This window comes from Choloepus didactylus, chromosome 1, assembly GCF_015220235.1.
Source record: "Choloepus didactylus isolate mChoDid1 chromosome 1, mChoDid1.pri, whole genome shotgun sequence".
In the NCBI taxonomy this organism is placed as follows: Eukaryota; Metazoa; Chordata; class Mammalia; order Pilosa; family Megalonychidae; genus Choloepus; species Choloepus didactylus.
In genome coordinates this window covers 131,556,709-131,580,666 of record NC_051307.1, presented here as the reverse complement: position 1 = coordinate 131,580,666, position 23,958 = coordinate 131,556,709, and the positions used below count along the sequence as shown (strand labels likewise).

The 23,958-nt window shown below is 35.1% G+C and overlaps 1 pseudogene; it reads left to right on the top strand.

Annotated features, from left to right (window-relative positions):
* Nucleotides 1-9,050: 9,050 nt before the first annotated feature.
* On the top strand, nucleotides 9,051-9,616 carry LOC119523764 (annotated as a pseudogene).
* The last annotated feature ends 14,342 nt before the right edge of the window (nucleotides 9,617-23,958 follow it).

Sequence of the window (23,958 nt, the reverse complement as noted above, 5' to 3'; positions counted from 1 at the left end):
GGATGTTTTATTTTATCTGTCATATCCCTGATGTCCAGTTTGATTTTTTCAATTTTTTTCCCCATTCTTTCTTTTGTTCTTTCATTTTCCAATCTGTGGTCATCAAGGTTGCTGGTTCATTGTTCATCTGCCTCTAGTCTTGTACTATGAGTATCCAGAATATTTTTAATTTTGGTCAGCAGTTCTTTTTATTTCCATAAGATCATCTATTTTTTTATTTACTCTTGCAATTTCTTCTTTATGCTCTTCTAGGGTCTTCTTCATGCCCTTTACATCCTGTGCCATGCTCTTCTTCATGTCCTTTACATTCTGTGCTATGCTCTCACTGTTTATCTTTAGTTCTTTGATTAATTGCTTCAAGTACTGTGTCTCCTCTGATCTTTTGATTTGGGTGTTTGGGTTTGGGTTGTCCATATCATCTGGTTTTTTCATATGCTTTAAAATTTTCTGTGCTTTTGGCCTCTTGGCATTTGCTTTACTTGATAGGGTTCTTTTAGGATATGTAGGATTATTCAAAGACAAATCTCTAATTTGTCAGATCTACAGCTTGGTGGCTTACACTTTCTCTAACTAACCAGCAGATGGTGTCCATGAATCACCTATTCCCCTCAAGTCAGTTCTCCCCAACTTTGTCTTTGTGGTGTGTGTGGGTCTGATTCTTGTGGAGTCCAATTGGTGCACCAAGTTTGGGTGTGTTTTTGGTGCTGTCTGCCCTGAATGTGGGGCATGTGTCTGATCAGTTAGGGAGGGAAGACAGCTTTAATAATCAAACCTCCCAGGTGTTCCTGGAGATTTAAGGCTGTTACAAGAGTCTAAACCTTCATTTCAGTCTCGCCACTGACCCACAAGTCCTTGGTATTGGTGTATGGTCCCTGGGATTTCTGCCTGGGTCCCTCTTCCAAGCCATGCCCTTTTAGGGCCTCTGTTGAGGGAAGGTTGTGCTACGTCACAAGTGCACACCATCCCTCCAGGGAAGTTCTGGGCCACTGGGCTGTGTAGGTGCATTTCCAGCCTGCTGTAGAGATGACTGAATGGTGCATGTTAATTTCCCCCTTTTTGCACAGCTCTGCCTTCCCAGCTGTGGGACAATTAGCTGTAGGTATGCGAAAGGCTATTGTCCACACCTGATATTGTGACGTGTGTGCATGTTGCTGGAAACACTTCCTGTCACACTGGGTTTTTTGGCGCTGCTCTGGCCTGTGGCTCCAGCACCAGGCAGAAGCATTCCCAGCCCACCGGGAAGATGGCTGCAAGGGGTGTGTTTTTTTTTCCCCTTTTGGCTAGCCTCTGCCTACCTCGCTCTGAGACAACTAGCAGCAGGTGCACAAAAGGCTGTCTTCCATGCCAGATATTGAGGCATTCATGCAGCCTGTTCCTGCTGCACTTCACTGTGAGTTCTCACCGTTGTATCTGCAGCTGCTTTTGGGTTTTTTTAAAAAAGATCTAGTCCGCCTCCAAACACCAACCCTTGGTTTTCTCACACTGCAGCCTGGCTGCCGGATATTCAGTGGCTTACTCACTTGTTTCTGAACACAGACTCCCAGTTTCACCAAATGCATGGTCACTGTGGATTTAGCAGAACTTGTCCAGCTGGTGCATCACTGGAACTGGTGTTCTGGGTCACTTTCTGGCTTTTATTTAATATTTTTCACTGAGGTGTTTTTTTGTCCTGTCTCTCCTAGCTTCCATCTTACTTTCTCTGCAATCTGTTCTGAGCAAACTTCTTAGAAAGATGTAAGGGTGTTGTATAGATTCATTTATTCACATGGAGATGTCCAATTGCTCCAGCACCATTTATTGCAAAGACTATCTTTTCTCCAGTGAATTGCCTTTATACTTTTATCAAAAATCAATTAACTACATATACTCCTGGGCTCCCTATCCTGTTCCATTGATCCATAAATCAAATCTTTTGACATTACCAAAGTGTCTTGATTTCTGTAGTCTTCAAGTAAGTAAAAAATATAGTATTGTAAGCCTTCCAACTTTGCTCTTCTTCAGTGTTGTGTTGGCTATTATAGGACTTTGACTTTCAAAAACAACTGTAGAATCATTTTGTCAATATCTACAAAATTGTTTTCTGAAATTTTTTATTGTGATTGCACTGAATCTATAAATCAGGTTGGAAAGAATTGACTTCTTAACAAAATTAAATTTCTAATACATAAATATGGAATATTTCTACACTTATTTATGTCTTCTTTGATTTCTTTTATGATTGTTTTGTATTTTCCACTCTTAGATGCTACAAATATTTTGTTGGATTCATACCTAAGTATTTTATTTTTGTTAGCACTACTGTAAATTTTATTGTTTTTTCTAATTTCAAATTGAATTTGTTTATTGTTGGTATATAAGAAAGCAATGGATTTTCATATATTAGCCATGTATTCTGTGACCCTGCTGTACTTGGATGTTAGTTTTAGGAAAATTTTTTTCTATTGTTTTGAATTTTCTACATATACAGTCATGTTACCTATTTTAAAAAAAAGTTTTATTTCTTCATTTCCAAAGAGTATATGCTTTATTTCCATTTCTTGTCTCAATCTACTAGGTAGGATTTCCAGTACAATTGTATAGGAGTGATGAGAGAGATCATCCTTGCATTATTCCTCATATGAGGGAGAAATTGTAGAATTTCTCACCAATATAGGTGATACTATATCTCACAAATTTAACTGTTAGCTTAGGTTTCTTGTAGATCTTTTCTTCATCAAATTTAGGAAATTCCTTTTTATTTGCTGAGAATTTTCTACATGAATTGTTGTTGGACTTTTTCAAATACTTCCCTGCATCAATCAATATGATAATATGTTTTTTCTTTAGCATTTTCATCTGGTGGATTACATTGATTGGTTTTCAAATGTTGAACCAGGTTGCATACCGAGAATAAATCCCATTGACAATTATATATTATATTTTATATATTTCATATATTTATTTATATATCATATTTAATATATTTTATGCATGTATACATACTTGGTTGGAGTCAATCTGCAAATATTTTATTCAGGATTTTCACATCTATGTTCATTAGTGATATTGCAATATTGCTATTTAGTTTTCCTTTCTTGCAGTGTCTTTACAAGGTCTTGGTAGTAGGGTAACAATGACCTCAAAGATGGGTTAGAGAGTACTCCCAAAGCTTTTATTTTCTTGAAGAGATGGTGGAGTATTGGTTTCATTTCTTTCATAAATATTTGATAGCATTCATGAATGAAACCATTTGGGTCTGGTATTTCTTTTTTTGGGGAAGTTATTATTTATTCAATTTCTTTAAAAGTTATAGGCATATTTTCTCCTTGTGTGAGTTGTGTTAATTAGGGTCTTTCTAGGACTTGGGCAATTTTATCTAATTAATAAAATTTGTGGGCATAGATTGCTCATAGAACTTTTTGATTTTCCTTTTAACATTCATGTGTTCAATATTGATAACTTCACTTTCATGTCTGATATTGATTAGTGTCTGCTGGCAATGAATTCTATCAGTTTTTGTTGTGTAGTTTTTGTTTTAACTAAAAAATCTCTGTCACCCAATTTTTAATGATGATTTCATCTTCATCTTCTGTGAAGATACCTTTTTTTTTTTAACACTTTTAATATTTTATTCCATTCTCTTCTTCTTTTGTTGTTTCTGATAAGAAGTGTGCTGTAATTACTGTTTTTGTTCCACCATGTGCAATGTGTGCTTGTTTGTTTAACTCTGACTTCTTTGAATACTTACTCTTTGACTTTGTTTTCTACACTTTAAATATGATAAAATTAGGTGTAAATTTTTTGTTTATTTTCTTTTTGTCATTTATCATCAGAGCTTCCTGGATCTCTGCTTGGTGTCTGTCACTAATTTTGGAAAGTTCTTGGTCATTATCACTTCAAATATTTTTTTTTTTCACTCTGTCCTATCTTTCATCTCCTTCTGGTATTGCAAGCACATTTATGTTACTCATATGTTACAGTTTTTGAAATTGTCTCACAATTCTTGGGTGTTTTGTTAGGTTCTCCAGGGAAACAGAAACAATAGGATGCATTACATAAATATTATGAGATTTAATAGAGGAACTGGATCATACAACAACAGAGATGGGCAAGTCTGAATTATTGTTGGTCAGACCACAAGCTGGAACTCAGATGAATATTTTCAGTGAATTCCTGGAAGAAAATAGTTGGTTGAAGTAGAGATGGAAATTTTTCCTTTGACTGCTGAATTGTAAGTTCTTTTAAGACTTAAAACTTTCAGATAGTGCCTGCTTATCATGTGGAACCATATGCAAAGTTGGCTCAAATTTTCTCTTTCTCAGTCAATTGTTGGTAGGGAACTCCAATGAGACTATAGGCATGAGCTAGGAGAGAGAAGGTAATACAGTAAGTGTAGGAGACATGCATTTGGCCCACCTTATCATGCAAATACTTGTGCCTTCAAAAGCTCGAGCCTGATCTTATATCTAAAACTTCCATTTGATAATGGGGTGTTGGGCATGCTCAATTTTATGACTTGGTGGGTCAAACAATACCCAGTTCTTGATAGATAGTTTAGGTCACATATTAATTTGGTAGTCTGTGGTCAAGTATACAGTCTCTACTAAGGCTCAGGGGCAAACCAAATCTCTTTCTCAAAAGGAGAGTAATTATCCACAGAGGATGGCAAGGCTTTGCTCCAAAATCCTGAGTCTGTACTGCAAATCAGATACAATGGCCTGCCAAAAGCTCCAAACAGTATCTCTATTTGCCACTGACACTTCAGGAACTATTAGATCTGGCCAATCATATGGCTCAAGTGGAAGAATGGCTTACAGGGCAGCCTGCACCTGTTGCAGAGCCTTCCCATATTCTGTGACCCACTCAAAACTAACAACTCTTCAGGTAATTCAGAACGTGTGCCAGAGTAGTACACCCAAATGAGAAACAAATTGTCTCCAAAATCCAGAGGCCACTTGGATGTTGTTCCTCTTTTTGAGTTGTAGGAGGGGCCAGAACTAAAACTTACCCTTCACCTTAGAAGGGATATCTCAACATGCCCTACACCAGTGCTCCATTTAAATTTTCACTAAAGTAGAGGCTCCTGAATTTTTGCTGATTAATTTTCCCTCCCCTGACATGAAAATGTCTCACCAATTTGTCCACAGTGGTTCGACAAATTGCTCACCAGGTTCAATCAACCTATCATCAGTTTAATGAACCAGCATGAAGTCTTGAGGCAGAGCAAGGAAATCAAGTTACATGTAGACTAAATTATGACACAGGACTGGTGAGATGATAAAACCCTGAAATAACACAGAGAAGATATATTACTGGCCTTGACAGCTGAAAATAAACTGCTTTTTCTGGTTTTTATTGACAGGTATTGAGAAAAAAATCACTTTACAGATGAATAGCTGCATACCAGCTATGGAATACATGTTAATTTTTTCAAGTAGCAAAACCACATCTGGAACAGTAGCTACAATTGGAATCACCATCTGATTAATTTTAGACAACCCACTGTCATTCTGAAGAACCATTTGTTTTCTTTGGCCAGCTAGGAGAACTGAATGGGGATGTTTTGGGGATTACCATCCCTGCATCTTTTAAGTCCTTGATAGAGGTGCTAATCTCTGCAATCCTTCCAGTAATGCAGCATTACCTTTGCTTCACTATTTTTCTATGTAGAGGCAGTTTTCATGGCTTCCATTTGCCCTTTTCCATCACTTCACCAAGTCAGGGAACCAATGTAAGTGTTCTATCAGTTGCTGAATAAGTTTATTACAATTAGGCATTCCAGAATGGGGGAAATAGCCACAGAAGGGGTTCAGGGGCACACTAGACCCACTGTGAGATGGACCCAAGCTAAAGTTACATTGCTCACCTGACTCTTATAAACCCTATGCTTCTTCACAGACCACAGTGATATTTGGGTCTCCAGAAATTAGTGTCAATTCAGATCCATTGTCCAGTAATCCCTACTGATGCATGCCTCTATTGACAAAAGTCTGACTATATGTTCCTCTACAGGATACCAAGGCAGTTCTGGCATTTCAACTTCATTTAGTGTAGGCCACTTTTAGGTATATTTTAGCTAACCAACCAAATAAACTATTAGAACCCTTTCTAACCCCTTGAGCAACTTTGAATTCAGAATTTATGTTTAGTGAGCCCGTATCAATAAAGTTGACTTGATTAAACTTTATGTTCCTTCTACCATTACTGAATCCCTTTAGATTCATTTCCATTACAATTTGCACATTTCTTTCTGCATAAATTAGAAAAACCATACAGTTCTCTGGTGTATATCTCACCTCCTTGTGGGACACACTCTGTATCTCATCTTTGGGGCTTGCTGAGACTTGAGTCTAGGTACAGGTATAGAAGCAAAGATGGCTGCTGAGGGGATGTCCATAGGAGGATCAACAAGGAAATTATTTCAGGGGAGCGCATTGCAAATTTGTCATGCAAAGCAGGGCTAACCCCTAAAGCAGAAGTGGAAGGGCTGCTACTGCTGGCAAAGAAAACTTGGCAGAATTTAGGGGCTTGGGGTTCCCAGCTTCATTGGGATGTGTCCATGAGTCTACATTATAATTTTCAAGATTACGTTTCTTCTTTATCAATTCCCTCGCTTTAACAGAAGACACCCTGCTGGTTAGGAACTCAACTTGTGTTGTAAATCATTCAGGATGAGACTATGGGTTTGCAGTTTGGAAATCTCAGCCTTGAGATTAAGGAGATAAGGGTTCCTTTCAGGGCAGGTATAGAAACTTTCAGGCCTCTTAGGTGTAGCTTAAGCTGTTAATTTCAAGACCTGAATGCACACTTTTCTTTACCTGCTTTCTCTAGTATAGTTAGAGCCACCAGCCAGTCTCACTATGCTTCTGAGTTTGGATAAAATGTTCTAAGGTATAAAATACATGTTTACCCAGAAACTTGCTACTATGGCTATTTGATTAAGAATATCTGGTGGCAAGATTTTGAATGCCTCTATTGACAAATCATGATATAGAATACCATTGCCCTCTTTACTACTGAAAATATAGTCTTAGTGCTTTTTAATGTAATCAGATTAGAGAACCAATTCCAGAACACCCAGAACCAGTTCCAAAATCTCATCCTTAATATTCTGTTCCTTTCAAGCCACTTCTGGCACCAAAACCTGTTTCAGTTTTCCCAGAGTAACAAAACTGATAGGATACATGTTTTAATAAATTTTTCACAAGTAATTTTCTTATCAGATTGTAGGCCTGAATAAGCAATTTTGAAATCCATAGGATAGGCTGTTATGAATATCAGACTGGAACTGTGGCATCAGCTGAAGCTATAATCAACCAACAGAATTTCTTCTGGGAAGTCTCAGCTCTTCTCTTACGTCCTTTCAATGGATTATCCAGGAAAAATTTCCTTTAGTTAAAGCCAGATGATTATGGACTTTAATCACTTATACAAAATGCCTTCATAGGAATGCCTAGATTAGTGTTTTATTGAATAACTAGGGACTATAGCCTAGACAACTTTATTTATACAAAACTGACAATCACTGATGATGCTCAACTACTGGGCCCATTTACAAAGTGGCCATTATTAAAAGAAGTAATTGTTGAGCATGGGCTCAACAATATTGTTATCTTCTTGTAAAGGCTGATCCAACAACTTCCACTGCTGGCTGCCTACACTTCCAACAGCAGAGACCAACACTGAGCCATTTTATCCTGGTATGAGTTGTGGCTAGGTAGCCTCATTGCTGATCATTAATTTTGACCCTTAAGGGGATCAGAGGACTATCCTCACTAGTTTTGGATATTGATTTGCCTTCCTTCCATGTATTGCTTCTTTCAGGGGTATCACGATCCATTGACATACATATGCCTTATTCACCATCAATAGTCTGCACTTTTTTTTTTCTGAACAAAATCTATTTTTACAGGAAAAAAACAGCCAAGAAATAGTTTCATTCCTATGGAATTCAATTTTTTAATAATATATCTCATTATCCAGAAGCACGGGTCCTGATAAGGTGGAATGAATACTCAAGTATCAGTTATGATATCTACTGGGAGACAATGTTTTAAAAAGCTGAGGTTCTATTTTACACCAGCTGGTATGTGATTTGAATCAACAAGTGATATGATGCTATTTCTCCCATATTCAAAAATACACAGCACAAGGAATCACAGAATTTTTGCTTCCCGTCCCTGGAAATCTCAGTTTTGTTAGTTTGAAAGTCTTGATTTCAAAGGAAGAAATGCTCAAATTGGAGACTCAGAAATGTTTTTAATGAATTGGAAATAAAATCTGTCATTATTTGGATATGCTCATTCTATTTAACCAATAAGCAAAGAAGGAGGTTGCTGTATAGCCTGAGATCCTGGACTGTATTTCCAATAGTTACCACATGAGGGAGGGAGAAGGTTAGAAGGGGCAAAGACTTGAGGTATATGCTTAGGAACCAGGGCCTCACAGTTATCCCCTATTATATAGATCTTCCATGTTCAATAGTAAAATTTTAAAATTAAAGTCAGAAACTGAGGATTTGGACCATGCAGGGATGAAACTTTGGCTCACCCCGTGAGGAAGATGACATATTGTGATACTTGAGTCTTTGTTTTGATGTTTTTTCAACAACTCTAGGAAATTTTTAGCCATTGTCTCATAAAATATTATCTGTCATTCTTAACTGTCTATCTTGCCATGACCTAGCACCACAAGAACAAAAAGGGGAGTCATTCAGAGATTAGAAGTTTACTCTTTTTAGCCCCAATTTTGGAGAAGTAGCACAGAGATTTTTTTGAGCAGCATAGACAGGTTGTTAGAATAGAGAGTTACTAAATTCTCCCCAAGAAAACTGATATTATTCAGTACAGAATACGGGAAAGTTCAAGCCTAAGAGAGCTCTCAAAAAACAATAGAGATTTGGCATTAAACAGGTAAGAACAGGTTGGCAGTTTTTGAGAGTAGCAAGTCAAACTCTAGATCAATTAAAATTTACAAGAGAAAATCAGGCAAAGAGACAGAGAAGGAGAACTCTGGTCCTAAAAACTACCTCTGCAGCTCTTCCTGTAAGTGGCATGAAGTGATCTCTGAAAATGGTTCGCTACTCACTTGACCCTGAAAACCCCACAAAACCATGCAAATCAAGAGGTTCAAATCTGCGTGTTCACTTTAACAACACCTGAGAAACTGCTCAGGCCATCAAGGGTATGCATATTCGAAAAGCCACCAAGTATCTGAAAGATGTCACTTTACAGAAGCAGTGTGTGCTATTCCGTCATTACAACAGTGGTGTTGGTAGTTGTGCCCAGGCCAAACAGTGGGGCTGGACACAGGGTTGATGGCCCAAAAAGAGTGCTGAATTTTTGCTGCATGTGCTTAAAAATGCAGAAAGTAATGCTGAACTTAAGGGTTTAGATGTAGGTTCTCTGGTCATTGAGTACATCCAGGTGAACAAAGCCCCCAAGATGCACCACCAGACTTACAGATCTTATGGTCAAATTACCCATACATGAGTTCCCCCTGCCACATTGAGATGATCCTTACTGAGAAAGAACAGATTGTTCCTAAACCAGAAGAAGAGGTTGCACAGAAGAAAAAGATATCCCAGAAGAAACTGAAGAAACAAAAAAGTTATGGCTCTGGAGTAAATTCATTGTAAATTAAATGCAAATTAAAGCAGAAAAAAAAAAAACAAAACTACCTCTGCAAAGGAGCCCAAATTTAATTGATCAGACTGTGGAACTGTTTATGTTGCAGAGTGTTGTTGGATATAATAATGCAATCAGATAATGATTAGTGCAGGCTAACAGGTGAGTGTAATACCAACAGAGGCACACAACATAATGAAGAGATCAGTGAAAGAGACAGTCAAAGAGAACTCTGTTTAAATCAGTGTCATCTTAGGCTGATTGTGTGTATGCCCAAAGCTGCACCATCTGAGGAGTGAGATCAGAGGCTGCACACTGTGGCAGAAAAGACTACTATAATGGTCTAGCCAAATCACTAAATAATCAAATAAGCAAACAACAGGGCAAATTCTTGAGAATGTACTCAGATATCCAGACTTGCTACAATATAATTTCTAAAATGTCCAGTTTCCAACATAAATTATGTGACATGCAAATATGAAGGAAAGTGTGACTCATCCAAGGAAAAATTCAGTCAATAGAAAACTCCTTTGAGAGAGACAGAGGTGAAATTTAGCAGACAAAGACATAGAAACATCTATTATGAAAATGTTCAACTAACTAAAGGAAAACCTGCTCAAAGAAGTAAAGGAAGGCATGATGACAATGTAGTATTAAATAGAGAATATCAACAGAGATAGAAATTATTAAAAGGTACAAAATGGAAATTCTAGAGGTGAAAAGTAAAAAATCAATTGTATGTCCACACATTAGCAATGAAAGATCTAAAATAAAATTCAGAAAACAATTATATTTGTTATAGCTTCAAAAATGCTAAAATATTTGGAAATAAATTTGACAAAAAAGTGCAAATCATATACCCTGAAATCATTGTTGAAATACATTTTTAAAAACCTAAATAAATAGAAATACTGTTGAGATCCCAAAACTCCAAAAATCAACCTACAGATTAAATACAATACCTATCAAAATCCCTGCTGGCTTTTTTTGCAAAATTTGACAAGTTGAACCTAAAATTCATATGGAAATGCAAGGGACTCAGAATAGCTAAAACAATCTTGAAAAAAAAAAAAAAGCAAAGATAGAGAACTCACATTTCCCAATTTCAAAACATTTTACAAACCTTCAATGTAATCAAACAAAGTGTGGTACTAACAGAAGGATGGACATATAGATCAAGGGAATGGAACTGAGTGTAAATAAATAAACTTTTACAGTTATGTCAATTGATTTAGACAAGGGTATCATGACAATCCTATGTAGAAATAATCTTTTCAACAAATGATGTTGGAACAACTAGATATCCAAACAAAAAAGCATGGATTTAGACTCATACCTCATATTATCTACAAAAATTAACTCTAAAGGAATTGTAGACCTTAATGTAAGAGCTAAACTTATAAAACTTTTGCAAGATAGTATAGGTGTAAATCAATGTGACTTTGGGTTAGACAAAGTCTTCTTAAATAGAAATGAGAATAAAAGCAGAAGAGACAATAGAAAAATGATCAAATTGGACTTAATGACAATTCCAGACTGTTGTGGTTCAAAAGACACCATCAAGAAAGGGTAAAGACAACCCATAGAATAGTAAATATTTGCAAAGCATATATCTGATAAGGAACTTGCATCTAGAATATACAAAGGACTCTTACAATTCAATAATAAAAAGACTAATAACATTAAAAACTGTTCAAATGACGTAAACATTTCTCCAAGGAAGATGAAGATATGCCAACATGCACATGTAAAAATAATCAACATCATTAGCCATTAAGGAAATGCAAATCAGTACCACAAGATAAAATTTCATGCTTACTAGGATGATTGTAATAAAAAGACAGATAGTAAGAGTTGTCAAGGATGTGGAGAAATTGGAAACCTCCTACATTGTTTGTGGGAATATAAAGTGATGCAGACACTTCTGAAAACAGTCCAGATGTTCTTCCAAAGGTTAGAGTCCCCATATAATCCAGCAATACCACTCATAGATATAAACCAAAGAGAACTGAAAATACTTGTCCTTGCAAAAACTTGTATATTAATGCTCATAACAGCATTATTAATAATAGCCAAGAAGTTGAAATATCAGAAACTGATATTTCACTGATGTTGAATTGATGAATGGATAAGCAAAATGTGGCCTATCCATACAATGGAATACTTTTCAGCAACGAAAAGGAATTAAATACTGATATATGATACAACATGGAAGAACCTTGAAAACGTAAGTGAAAGAAACACGATACCACAAATTGTATGATTCCATTCATATTGAATATCTAGAATAGGCAAATCTATAGGAACATAAAGTAGATTAATGGTTGCTTAGGACTCAGGGAAGTGGGTTGGGGTGAAATAAGGACTGACTGGCTGTTAACAGGTTAGAGATTTCTTTTTTGGGTCATAAAATGTTTTAAATTTTTGTGTCAAATGTGTGAAAACACTAAAAATCATTAAACACTTCAAGTTGGTGCATTGTACAGTATGCTAATAAAATTAGTCTCTGATATTTAATTACAAAACTCACTGCTTTATTATTTTATTTTACAAATCCACTGAGTCATTCTTTAAGTTTTATCATTCCTTGAAGATATTTTCAAACTTGACTTTTATATCTTCAAACATAGTTTGCTTTGTTACTTTACATTCTGTCTGAAAAATTTACTTTCTGATGTTTCGAAGACTGTATTGAATATTTTTTTTTCTGTGCTTTCTTGCATATGGTGCTTTCTTATCTGGGATTCTGTTATTTTCAATTCTTCCCTCTTCATTTTCCTTTCAAATTATTGAGTGTATCATTGAGTCTGAAGGTTAAAGTGCATTCCTCCAATAAAGATTCCTGCTGTCTTCTAATAGGCACCTCAGGGAATAAGCCTTGGATTATTTTAAGTAACACTTCAAATTTGGGTCAAGACATAATCATATGATTGTTTAAGTAGAAAATACAGGTAATATAGCAAAAATATTTCTATAATTTATAAATGAATTTGGACCATGATTAATTATAAGTTAGACAGCTAGCAGCTAGAAATGGCAATGGAAAGGATTTTACATGATTAGTAGTCACCTATACTAAATACTAAAGAATAAATTTAGCAAGAAATTTTACAAACCTATCTAATGAAAACTATAAATACTTTAAAAAAGAAAGTATTAAAAATATGAACAAGAGGCAAGATATGTCATTATCTTGGAAAAGAAGTATTATTAACATTAAATTGTAAGTTTTTCCCAAATAATATGCAGATTTAAGACATGCTAACATATAATACACAAAATAATGCATTTAAATAATATGATACATGGCTCATTTAATATATTGAATCATTAGGTCAGAGAGAAATTTTGAAAATGATTTTCTTAGGGACTTTTCAGCTACAGGTAAAATTAATGAATGCAAACTGTGAATCCACTATATCAAAAATAATAAATAGTTATTTTCCAGATATAGATCAATGGGCTAGAGAAGAGGATTTATTCATTGTTATATTATGAAGTGTATGATATTTGAATATAAGAATGAGTTTGAATTTAAATTAAGTAAGTATAAGATGGCTAATTTTACCAATGGAATTATCATAACCCCTTTTGAAAAAAAAGAAGAAAGGTTGGCCTTATTTCCCATTACACACAGAAGTAAATTCCAGTTGAATTGAATAATCAAACAATACAAGAATCCCCGAAATGATCAAATAAAAGGTAGATATACTTAGATATATAGATTTCAGCATGTTCTTTTTATTTAAAATTATATCATAACTTAAATGACAAATTATAAATTTGACATTCTCTATATTACAGAGGCGAGATAATATACAAAGAACTCATACAAATGGGCAAAATCAAAACTAATAACAAAAATGATAGTAATAAACAATAAAAGCAATAGATTCAAAACAAAAATTGGAAAATAATATGAACAATCAAAAATACTAACAGTTAATGAGATTACACTAAAATCCCATCAGACCAGAAAAAATTAAAGAGGGCTAAAATATCTGTAAGTAGTGAGCATGTGTAGATAGGATAATCTAGTGGTTTTCTGGTGAAAATATGAAATGGTGTAGTCTTATTAGTAAACAACCTAGTAAAACTGAAAATACAGAGAATCCTTGAGTAGGTTATGCAAATGCACCACAAACATGTAGAATAAGATCAGGAGCAGATGAAAAAGAAAATTTTATAAAAATGATTTTTTAATTATTTATGATTTCACCAATCACTATAGGTTAGGTCATAGCAAAGTAACAAATGACACAAAGTTATCAGTGACTAAATGTAACACAATTTACTTCTATTCCCCTAAAGTCCTCTAGGGGTTTATCTAACTCCTGAGGGTAACCGTCTCCCATGTTGCAGCTCAGCATTCTTGAGACAGCTCCATCACCATACAGTATTTTAAGATCCCTTGAGGTAAGTAAAGGGAATGCTGGAAAGTCTTGATATGGCAAGTCTTTTCCCACCTAAAGTCAGCAAGTGTAGAAAAAATCGAGATATTGGTGAGCACAAGCAATAACTATCACAAAAATTCTTGGCTTTTTCTGAATATTTTATGCTGATAATTTATTTCTTTTACTTTCATTAAAATTCTGTTTTAAAAGAGATCTAATAAACATTAAAACTAGTCAGAAGCAATGATTTTTATTAATTATCACAGATATACATACATATTATACAAGAAAACTTTTGAAACATTTAGACAATTCTTTTGGTTCATCATGATACACTGGCCAAACATTTATTTAAATAATATTAAAGAGTATTCCCAAATTTAATGACTTCCATATGATTACTTTGTATTTGCATAGCAATTTTTAATTTATAATATAGTTGTATGTAAAAATAACTAAGTAATAAATTACTAAACCCTATTTTTACACAGGAGACAGAGCTTCAAGCGATAATTTACGTGGTAAAGTTTGTGTATTTATAACTATAAAGAACTGGAGTTTAAAGCCAGGTTTTTGGTTTCCTATCCAGAATTCTTTCCATTGCAGCAAGGTCATTTCTTAAGACCAAAAGAAATAACAATATGGTAACTATTCATATTTTTTATGTGTGTGCAACAAAAAAGGAAAAAAAAAAAATTTGTCCTACAGTTTTACTCTTCCTGGTAGGAAATACATGTTGTAACTCTCATTTTAAGAGAACCATACATGCTGTGACTTCTGCTTTTCAAACTGAATAGAACTAAGGCAAAATAAGATTAAATTGTTAAGAAACTTCAACCCTTTAACACATGACAGCATTTTTGGAATATCAAAATCTTTGTCTAACTTGAAAGATAATATTAAGAAACAGAGGTAGAACCATTATCCTCTGCTGGAAGTAAAGAAAAAGAGATGAAACAGGACAAATTGCGAATGGATTTTAAAATTTATTCATCATGCCCTCATTTGACTTTTCTCACCCATCCACCATGCATGCTTACTCAATTACAAGTAATTATGCATTTGTGGCTAATTTTTTGGCTTTGAGTTAGAGCACAAGTAGTAGAATAAATGCCAGATTTGATCTTGCATGTCTGGACACAAGTCATGAAACAGTCGTTTCTCCTCACAAAGAAAGCCTTACTATTTGGAGTTATATAAGTGAATTTAGTTTTATAATAAACATAAAACAAATCATCACCATTCCATGGAATCAAAGTAGCTATGGTGAATTTAAGTATGTTGAAACCAATAAACCTCCTCCATCTGAGTGGAAGATGGTTAACTTCTTTTTTTGAATATTTGAATAATCACAAGGTATGTGCTGTTATATAAATATACAGTCACATGCTACAAGTTTAGAAAAAGAGAAAATGTGAAAATTTGGAAAAATATACAAGTTAAAAATAGAAAATTCTTTATTAAATAGGGAAAATATTGTAAGGAAATACAACAGTCATATTTTATGTATTGGAAAATTAGCATAGCAGCACATATTTTTTCCTACATATATTCCTAGATTTCTTCAGAAAAAAAATGCAATTTTTCAGATACGTTAACATATTGGGATTTTGGTGATAATAATTATTCTGATCTTTCCTTCATATTCCCATGAGGAAGTTGATGTTGCCATATATTTTACTACCACATATGGCATACACCAACCAATAAATTGTTTTTATTTATATTAATAGTCAATTACACTTTAAGGACATTAAGTGAGAAAAAAATTATCAATTCAATTCCATTGATTAATATGTCTTTCTCTGTGCCAGTACCATGCTGTTTTGACTACTGTGGCTTTATAATAAGCTTCAAAGTTGGGGATTGTTAAGTCCTCCCACTTCATTTTTCTTTTTTAGAGTATTCTTAGCAATTTGAGGCATCTTCCCTTTCCAAATAAATTTGATAACTAGCTTTTCTAAGTCTGCAAAGTAGATTGTTGTATTTGAATTGGAATTGCATTGAATCTGTAGATGAGTTTGGGTAGAATTGACATCTTAATGACATTTAGCCTTCCTATCCATGAACATGGAATATTTTTCCATTTTTAAGGTCCCCTTCTATTTCTTTTAGTAGAGTTATGTAGTTTTCTTTGTATAGGTCTTTTACATCTTTGGTTAAATTTATTCCTAGGTACTTGATTTTTTTAGTTGCTATTGAAAATGGTATCTTTTTCTTGAGTGTCTCTTCACTTTGTTCATTTCTAGCATACAGAAACATCACTGACTTATGTGCATTAATCTTGTATCCCGCTAATTTGTTAAATTTGTTTCTTAGCTCTAGGAGCCATATCATTGATTTCTCAGGGTTTTGCAGATATAAGATCATATCATCTGCAAATAATGACAGTTTTACTTCTCCCTTTCCAATTTGGATGTCTTTTATTTCTTTTTCTTACCAGAATGCCCTGGCTAGCACTTCTAGCACAATGTTGAATAACAGTGGTGACAGCAGGCATCCCTGTCTCATTCCTGATCTTAGAGGGAAGGCTCTCAGTCTCTCAGCATTAAGTACTATGCTGGCTGTGGATTTTTCATATATACTCTTTATCATATTGAGGAAGTTTCCTTCAATTCCTACCTTCTGAATTGTTTTTTATCAAAAAGGAATGTTGGATTTTGTTGAATGCTTTTTCAGCATCTATTGAGATGATCATTTGATTTTTCTCTTTTGATTTGTTAATGTGCTGTAATACATTGATTGATTTTCTTATGTTGAGCCATCCTTGCATGCCTGGAATGAACCCCACTTGGTCATGGTGTATGATTTTTTTAATGTGCCTTTAGATTAGATTTGCAAGTACTTTGTTGAGAATTTTTGCATTTTTATTCATTAGGGAGATTGGCCTGTAGTTTTCTTTTTTTTGTAGCATCTTTGCCTGGTTTTGGTATTAGATTGATGTTAGCTTCATAAAATGTGTTAGGTAGTATTCCACTTTCTTCAATGTTTTGAAAGAGTTTAAGTAAGAATTGTCAGTTCTTTTTGTAAAGATTGGTAGAATTCCCCTGTGAAGACATCTGGCCATGGGCATTTATTTATGGGAAGTTTATTTGTGACTAATTGGATCTCTTTGCTTGTGATTGGTTGGTTGAGTTCTTCTGTTTCTTCTCTGGTCAGTCTAGGTTGCTCATATGTTTCCAGGAAGTTATCCATTTCCTCTAAATTATCCAGTTTGTTAGCATACAGTTGTTCATAGTGTTCTATTATATTTTTTTTAATTTTTTTTCAGCATCTGCAGTAATGTCACCTTTCTCATTCATTATTGTGTTTATATGGGTCTTCTCTCTTTTTGATTTTGTCAGTCTAGCTAGGGGATTGTCAATCTTGTTGATCTTCTCAAAGAACCAAATTTTGTTGTTATTTTTTCTCTCTGTTGTTTTTCTTGTTCTCTACATCATTTATTTCTGCTTTAATCCATGTTATTTCTTTTCTTCTACTTGGTTTAGAATTAGCTTGCTGTTCATTTTATAGCTTCTGTAGTTGCTCCATTAGTTCTTTGATTTTAGCTCTTTCTTCTTTTTTGATGTATTCATTTAGTCCTGTAAATTTCCCCCTCAGTACTGTTTTTGCTGCATCCCATAGGTTTGTTTTTTCTTTTTTAATGCAATAGGTTTTTTTCTTAGTTTTTTTTTTAGATTTTTTTTTATTAAATTCAGTTTCATTGAAATACATTCACACACCATACAATCATCCATGATATACAATCCACTGTCCACAGTATGATAACATAGCTATGCATTCATCACCACAATCTATCTCTGAACATTTTCCTTACATCAGAAAGAACCAGAACAAGAATAAAAAATAAAAGTGAAAAAAAACAACCAAATCATCCCCCCATCCCACCCCATTTCTCCTTTGGTTTTTAACCCCATTCCTCCACTCATCCATACACTAGATAAAGGGGGTGTGATCCACAAGGTCTTCACAATCACACTGTCACCCCTTGTAATCTACATTATTATATAATTGTCTTCAGGAGTCCAGACTGCTGGGTTGGAGTTTGGTAGTTTCAGGTATTTACTTCTAGCTATTCCAATACATTAAAACCTAAGAGGTGTTATCTATATAGTGCATAAGAATGTCCACAGAGTGACCTCTTGACTCCATTTGGAATCTCTCAGCCACTGAAACCATTTTGTCTCATTTTGCATCCCCCTTTTGGTCTAGAAGATACTCTCAGTCCCACGATGCTGGGTCCACATTCATCCCCGGGAGTCATACTCTGCGTTGCCAGGGAGATTTACACCCCTGGGAGTTGGGTCCCACGTAGTGGGGAGGGCAGCGAGTTCACCTGTCGAGATGGCTCAATTAGAGAGAGAGAGGGCCACATCTGAGCAACAAAGAGGCACTCAGGGGGAGACTCTTAGGCACCATTACATACAACTTCAGACTCTCCTTTGTGGTAATGAGCTTCATAAAGGCAAGTCCCATGCTCGAGGGCTCAACACATCAAACTGCCAGTTCCAATGTTTGTGACAACATACGCTAGGGGATCAGTATCTCAAAGTTTAGAGATAGGCCTCACAATTCAGGGATAGGGTTAACTGCTGTAAGAGCTTACAATCTAGGGACTATTACAATTATTGTGTCCACGTTAGGCTATGTTCTAAGATTCAATTCTGAGTTTACACATTGTAGTTAGTCCATATTGGTGAGGCATCATCCCTCTCACCATGTTTTCTCCAACACTTTTACTCCTATATATATATTTTCCTACAATTTTATAGAGTTATATTCACATACCATACATTTATCCACAGTGTACAATCAGTTGTTCATGGTGTCATCATAAAGTTGTACATTTATCACCACAATCAGCATTTGAACATACTGATTACTAAAAGAAAAATTGCTTTTTTTTTTTAGCAATAAGAAAAAATGATAAAAAGAAAAATAACATGTCATACAATACAATATACTACTAAGGACAGCAAATAACACCACTACCAAGAATCCCATATTACTCCCCTATACCCCCTTCTCGTAAACGTTTAGCATTGGTGTATTGCCTTTGCTACATTTAATGGAGGTATATTACAATGTTACTGTTGACCATAGACTCCAGTTTGCTTTGAGAATACCATCCCTTTTTCAAATTTCTACATGGTTGACATTCATTTGCTTTCCCACATGCAAAAACATTTTTATATTTGTATATTTAGTAACAGTCATTGGCCACTCCAGTTTTTGCCACGTTATACAGTCCCAGTCTTTATCATCTATCTTTACCTCTGGTGTCATACATTCTCCTATCCCACCTCTTTCAGCTTTACTCACAGACATCTTTGCTCAGTGTACTTACAATACCGTGCTACCATCACACAGTATTATCCTATCTATTTCTGGATCTATGCAATCAATCCTAAACATTCTGTAGTCCTTCAGCATCAAATGGCTGATCTCTGCCCTCTTTATATCTCCTGGTCACCTGTGTTGTCAGCTTTTAACTCCCAAAGTTTGTTCATTAATGTCTGTTCATATTAGTGAGACCATACAGAATCTTCCTTTTGTTTCTGGCTAACTTCACTCAACATAATGTCCTCAAGGTTCATCCACATTATTACATGATCCATGTCTTTGTTCTGTCTTACAGCTGCATAATATTCCATCATGTGTATATACCACAGTTTATTTATCCACTCATCCTTTGACGGACATTTGAGCTGTTTCCATCTCTTGGCAATTGTGAATAATGCTGCAATAAACATTGGTTTACAAATGTCTGTTTGTGTCTTAAGTTTCAGTTCCTCTGAGTATATACCCAGCAATGGAATAGCTGGGTCATATGGCAAATCTATATTTAGCTTCCTGAGGAACCTCCATACTGTCTTCCAGAGTGGTTGCACCATTGTACATTCCCACCAACAATGAATAAGTGTGCCTCTTTCTCCACATCCTCTCCAGCACTTGTCATTTTCTGTTTTTTGGATAATGGCCATTCTGGTAGGTGTGAGATGATATCTCATTGTGGTTTTGATTTGCATTTCCTTAATAGCCAGTGAAGTTGAGCATTTTTTCATATGCTTTTGAGCCATTTGTATTTCCTCTTCAGAAAAATATCTGTTCATGTCTTTTGCCCATTTTTTAATTGGATTGTTTGTCTTTCTGTTATTGAGATGCAGGATTCCTTTATATATTCGGGATATTAAACCCTTATCTGATATGTGGTTTCCAAATATCATCTCCCATTGTGTAGGGTGCCTTTTTACTTTTCTGACAAAGTCCTTTGATGTACAAAAGTGTTTAATTTTGAGGAGATCCCATTTGTCTATTTGTTCTTTGGTTGCTCGTGCCTTGGGTGTGAGGTCTAAGAAACCACCTCCTTTCACAAGATCTTTAAGATATTGCCCTACATTTTCTTCTAAGAGTTTTATGGTCTTGGTGCTAATGTTTAGGCCTTTGATCCACTTTGAGTTACTTTTGGTATAAGGTGTGAGATGGACATCCTCTTTCATTCTTTTGGAAATGGATATCCAATTCTCGAAACACCATTTATTGAACAGGCTGCTCTTTCCCAGTTGCTTCGGCTTCACTGCCTTATCAAAGATCAGTTGTCCATAGATGTGAGGGTCTACTTCTGAACACTCAATTCGATTCCATTGGTCAGTATATCTGTCCTTATGCCAGTACCATGCCTTTTTGAGCACTGTAGCTTTGTAATATGCTTTAAAGTCAGGTAGGGTGAGAACTCCCACTTCACTCCTCTTTCTCAATTCATTTTTGGCTATTCGGGGCATCTTACCCTTCCAAATAAATTTAGTTATTGGTTTTTCTATTTCTGTAAAGTAAGTTGTTGGGATTTGAGTTGGTATTGCATTGAATCCGTAAATCAGTTTAGGTAAAATTGCCATCTTAACTATATTTAATCTTCCAATCCATGAACATGGAATGTTCTTCCATTTTTTCAGGTCTTGTTCAATTTCTTTTAGCAGTTTCTTATAGTTTTCTATGTAAAGGTCTTTTGTGTCCTTGGTTAAGTTTATTCCTAAATACTTGATTCTTTTGGTTGCTATTGTAAATGGGATTTTTTTCTTGATTTCCTCCTCTTGTTGCACATTACTTGTGTATAGGAACACTACAGATTTTTGCGTGTTGATCTTGTAGCCTGCTACTTTGCTGTCTTCATTGACTAGTTCTAGTAGCTTTGCTGTAAATTTTTCTGGATTTCCTACATATAGAATCATGTCATCTGCAAATAGTGAAAGTTTTACTTCTTCCTCTCCAATTTGGATGCCTTTTATTTCTTTTTCTTGCCTAATTTCTCTAGCTAGAACTTCCAGCACAATGTTGAATAGCAATGGTGATAGTGGGCATCCCTGTCTTGTTCCTGATCTTAGAGGAAAAGCTTTCAGTCTCTCCCCATTGAGTGTGATGTTAGTTGTGGGTTTTTCATATATTGCCTTTATCATATTGAAAAAGTTCCCTTCTATTCCTATCCTTTGAAGTGTTTTCATCAGGAAAGGATGTTGAATTTTGTCAAATGCCTTTTCTGCATCAATCGAGATGATCACGTGTTTCTTCTGCTTTGATTTATTGATCTGGTGTATTACATTAATTGATTTACTTGTGTTGAACCAGCCTTGCATACCTGGAATAAACCCCACCTGGTCGTGGTGTATAATTCTTTTAATGTGCTGCTGGATTCGATTTGCGAGTATTTTGCTGAGGATTTTTGCATCTATATTCATTAAAGAATTTGGTCTATAATTTTCTTTTTTTGTAGTATCTTTGCCTGGTTTTGGTATTAGGGTGATGATGGCTTCATAGAAAGAGTTGGGTAGCTTTCCCTCTTCTTCAATATTTTTGAAGAGATTGAGCAGGATTGGTACTAATTCATTCTTGAATGCTTGGTAGAATTCACTTGTGAAACCATCTGGTCCTAGGCTTTTCCTTTTTGGGAGCTTTTTGATGACTGACTCAATCTCTTTACTTGTGATTGGTTTGTTGAGGTCATCTATTTCTTCTTGAGTTAATGTTGGCTGTTTATGCTTTTCTAGGAAGTTGTCCATTTCATCTAAGTTGTCTAGTTTATTAGCATATAGTTGCTCATAGTATCTTCTCATTATCTCCTTAATTTCTGCTGGGTCGGTAGTTATATTTGCTTTCCCATTTCTGATTGCATTTATTTGCATCTGCTCTCTCTTTTTTTTTTTTTTTTGTTAGCCTAGCCAATGGTCCATCAATTTTATTGATTTTCTCAAAGAACCAACTTCTGGATTTGTTGATTCTCTCTATTGTTTTCCTGTTCTCAACTGCATTTATTTCTGCTCTAATCTTTGTTATTTCTTCCCTTCTGCTTGCTTTGGGGTTAGTTTGCTGTTCTTTCTCTAATTCCTCCAGGTGAGCAGTTAACTCTTCAATGTTTGCTCTCTCTTCTCTTTTAATATAGGCATTTAAGGCAATAAATTTCCCTCTCAGCACTGCCTTTGCTGCATCCCATAAGTTTTGATAAGTTGTGTTTTCATTGTCATTTGCATCAAGGTATTTACTAATTTCTCTTGCAATTTCTTCCTTTACCCACTGGTTTTCTAAGAGGGTGTTGTTTAGCCTCCATATGTTTGTGAATTATATGACCTTCTGCCTTTTATTTATTTCCAACTTCATTCCATTGTGGTCTGAGAAAGTGTTTTGTATAATATCAATATTTTTTAAATTTGTTGAGACTTGCTTTGTGACCCAACATGTGGTCTATCCTAGAGAATGTTCCATGAGCACTTGAGAAAAAAGTGTATCCTGCTGTTGTTGGATGTAGTGTTCTATAAATGTCTGTCAAGTCTAGTTCATTTATCATACAATTCAACATCTCTGTTTCTTTAGTGATCCTCTGTCTAGATGTTCTATCCATTGATGAGAGTGGTGTATTGAAGTCTCCAACTATTATTGTAGAGGTATCTATTTCTCCTTTCAGTGAGCATAGTGTTTGCCTCATGAATTTTGGGGCATTCTGGTTTGGTGCATAAATATTTATGACTGTCATGTTTTCTTGATGAATTGACCCTTTTATTAATATATAGTGTCCTTCTTTGTCTCTTTTGATTGTTTTGCTTTTGAAGTCTAACTTGTCTGATATTAAAACAGCTACTCCTGCTTTTTTCTTGTTGTTGTTTACATGAAATATCTTTTTCCAACCTTTCACTTTCAGTCTATGTTTGTCCTTGTGTCTAAAGTGAGTTTCTTGTAGACAGCATATAGATGGGTCCTGTTTTTTAATCCATTCTGCCAGTCTGTGTCTTTTTATTGGGGAGTTTAATCCATTTACATTTAGTGTTATTACTGTAAGAGCAGTACTTTCAACTACCATTTTGTTTTTTGGAATTTATATGTGACATCTTATTTTTTCCTTTCCTTTTACCTTTCCTGATAATCTTCATTTCTGCACTCTTCTCCAACTCTCTCTCTCCTGTCTTTTCCTATCAGCCTGTAGCACTCCCTTTAGTATTTCTTGTAGTGCCGGTCTCTTATTCACAAACTCTCTCAGTGTCTGTTTGTCTGAAAACGTATTAATCTTTCCCTCATTTTTGAAGGAAAGTTTTGCTGGATATAGAATTCTTGGTTGGCAATTTTTCTCTTTCAGTATCTTAAATATATCATGGCACTGTCTTCTTGCCTCCATGGTTTCTGCAGAGAAATCTGTACATAGTCTTATTGACCTTCCCTTGTATGTGATGGATTGCTTTTCTCTTGCTGCTTTCAGAATCCTCTCTTTGTCTTTGACATTGGACAATCTGACCAGTAAGTGTCTTGGAGTAGGTCTATTGGGATCTATTCTATTTGGGGTACATTGTGCTTCCTGAATCTCTAATTTTCTGTCTTTTATAAGAGTTGGGAAATTTTCAGTGAATATGTCTTCTATTACTCTTTCTGCCCCTTTTCCCCTCTCTTCTCCTTCTGGGATACCCATAACACGTATATTT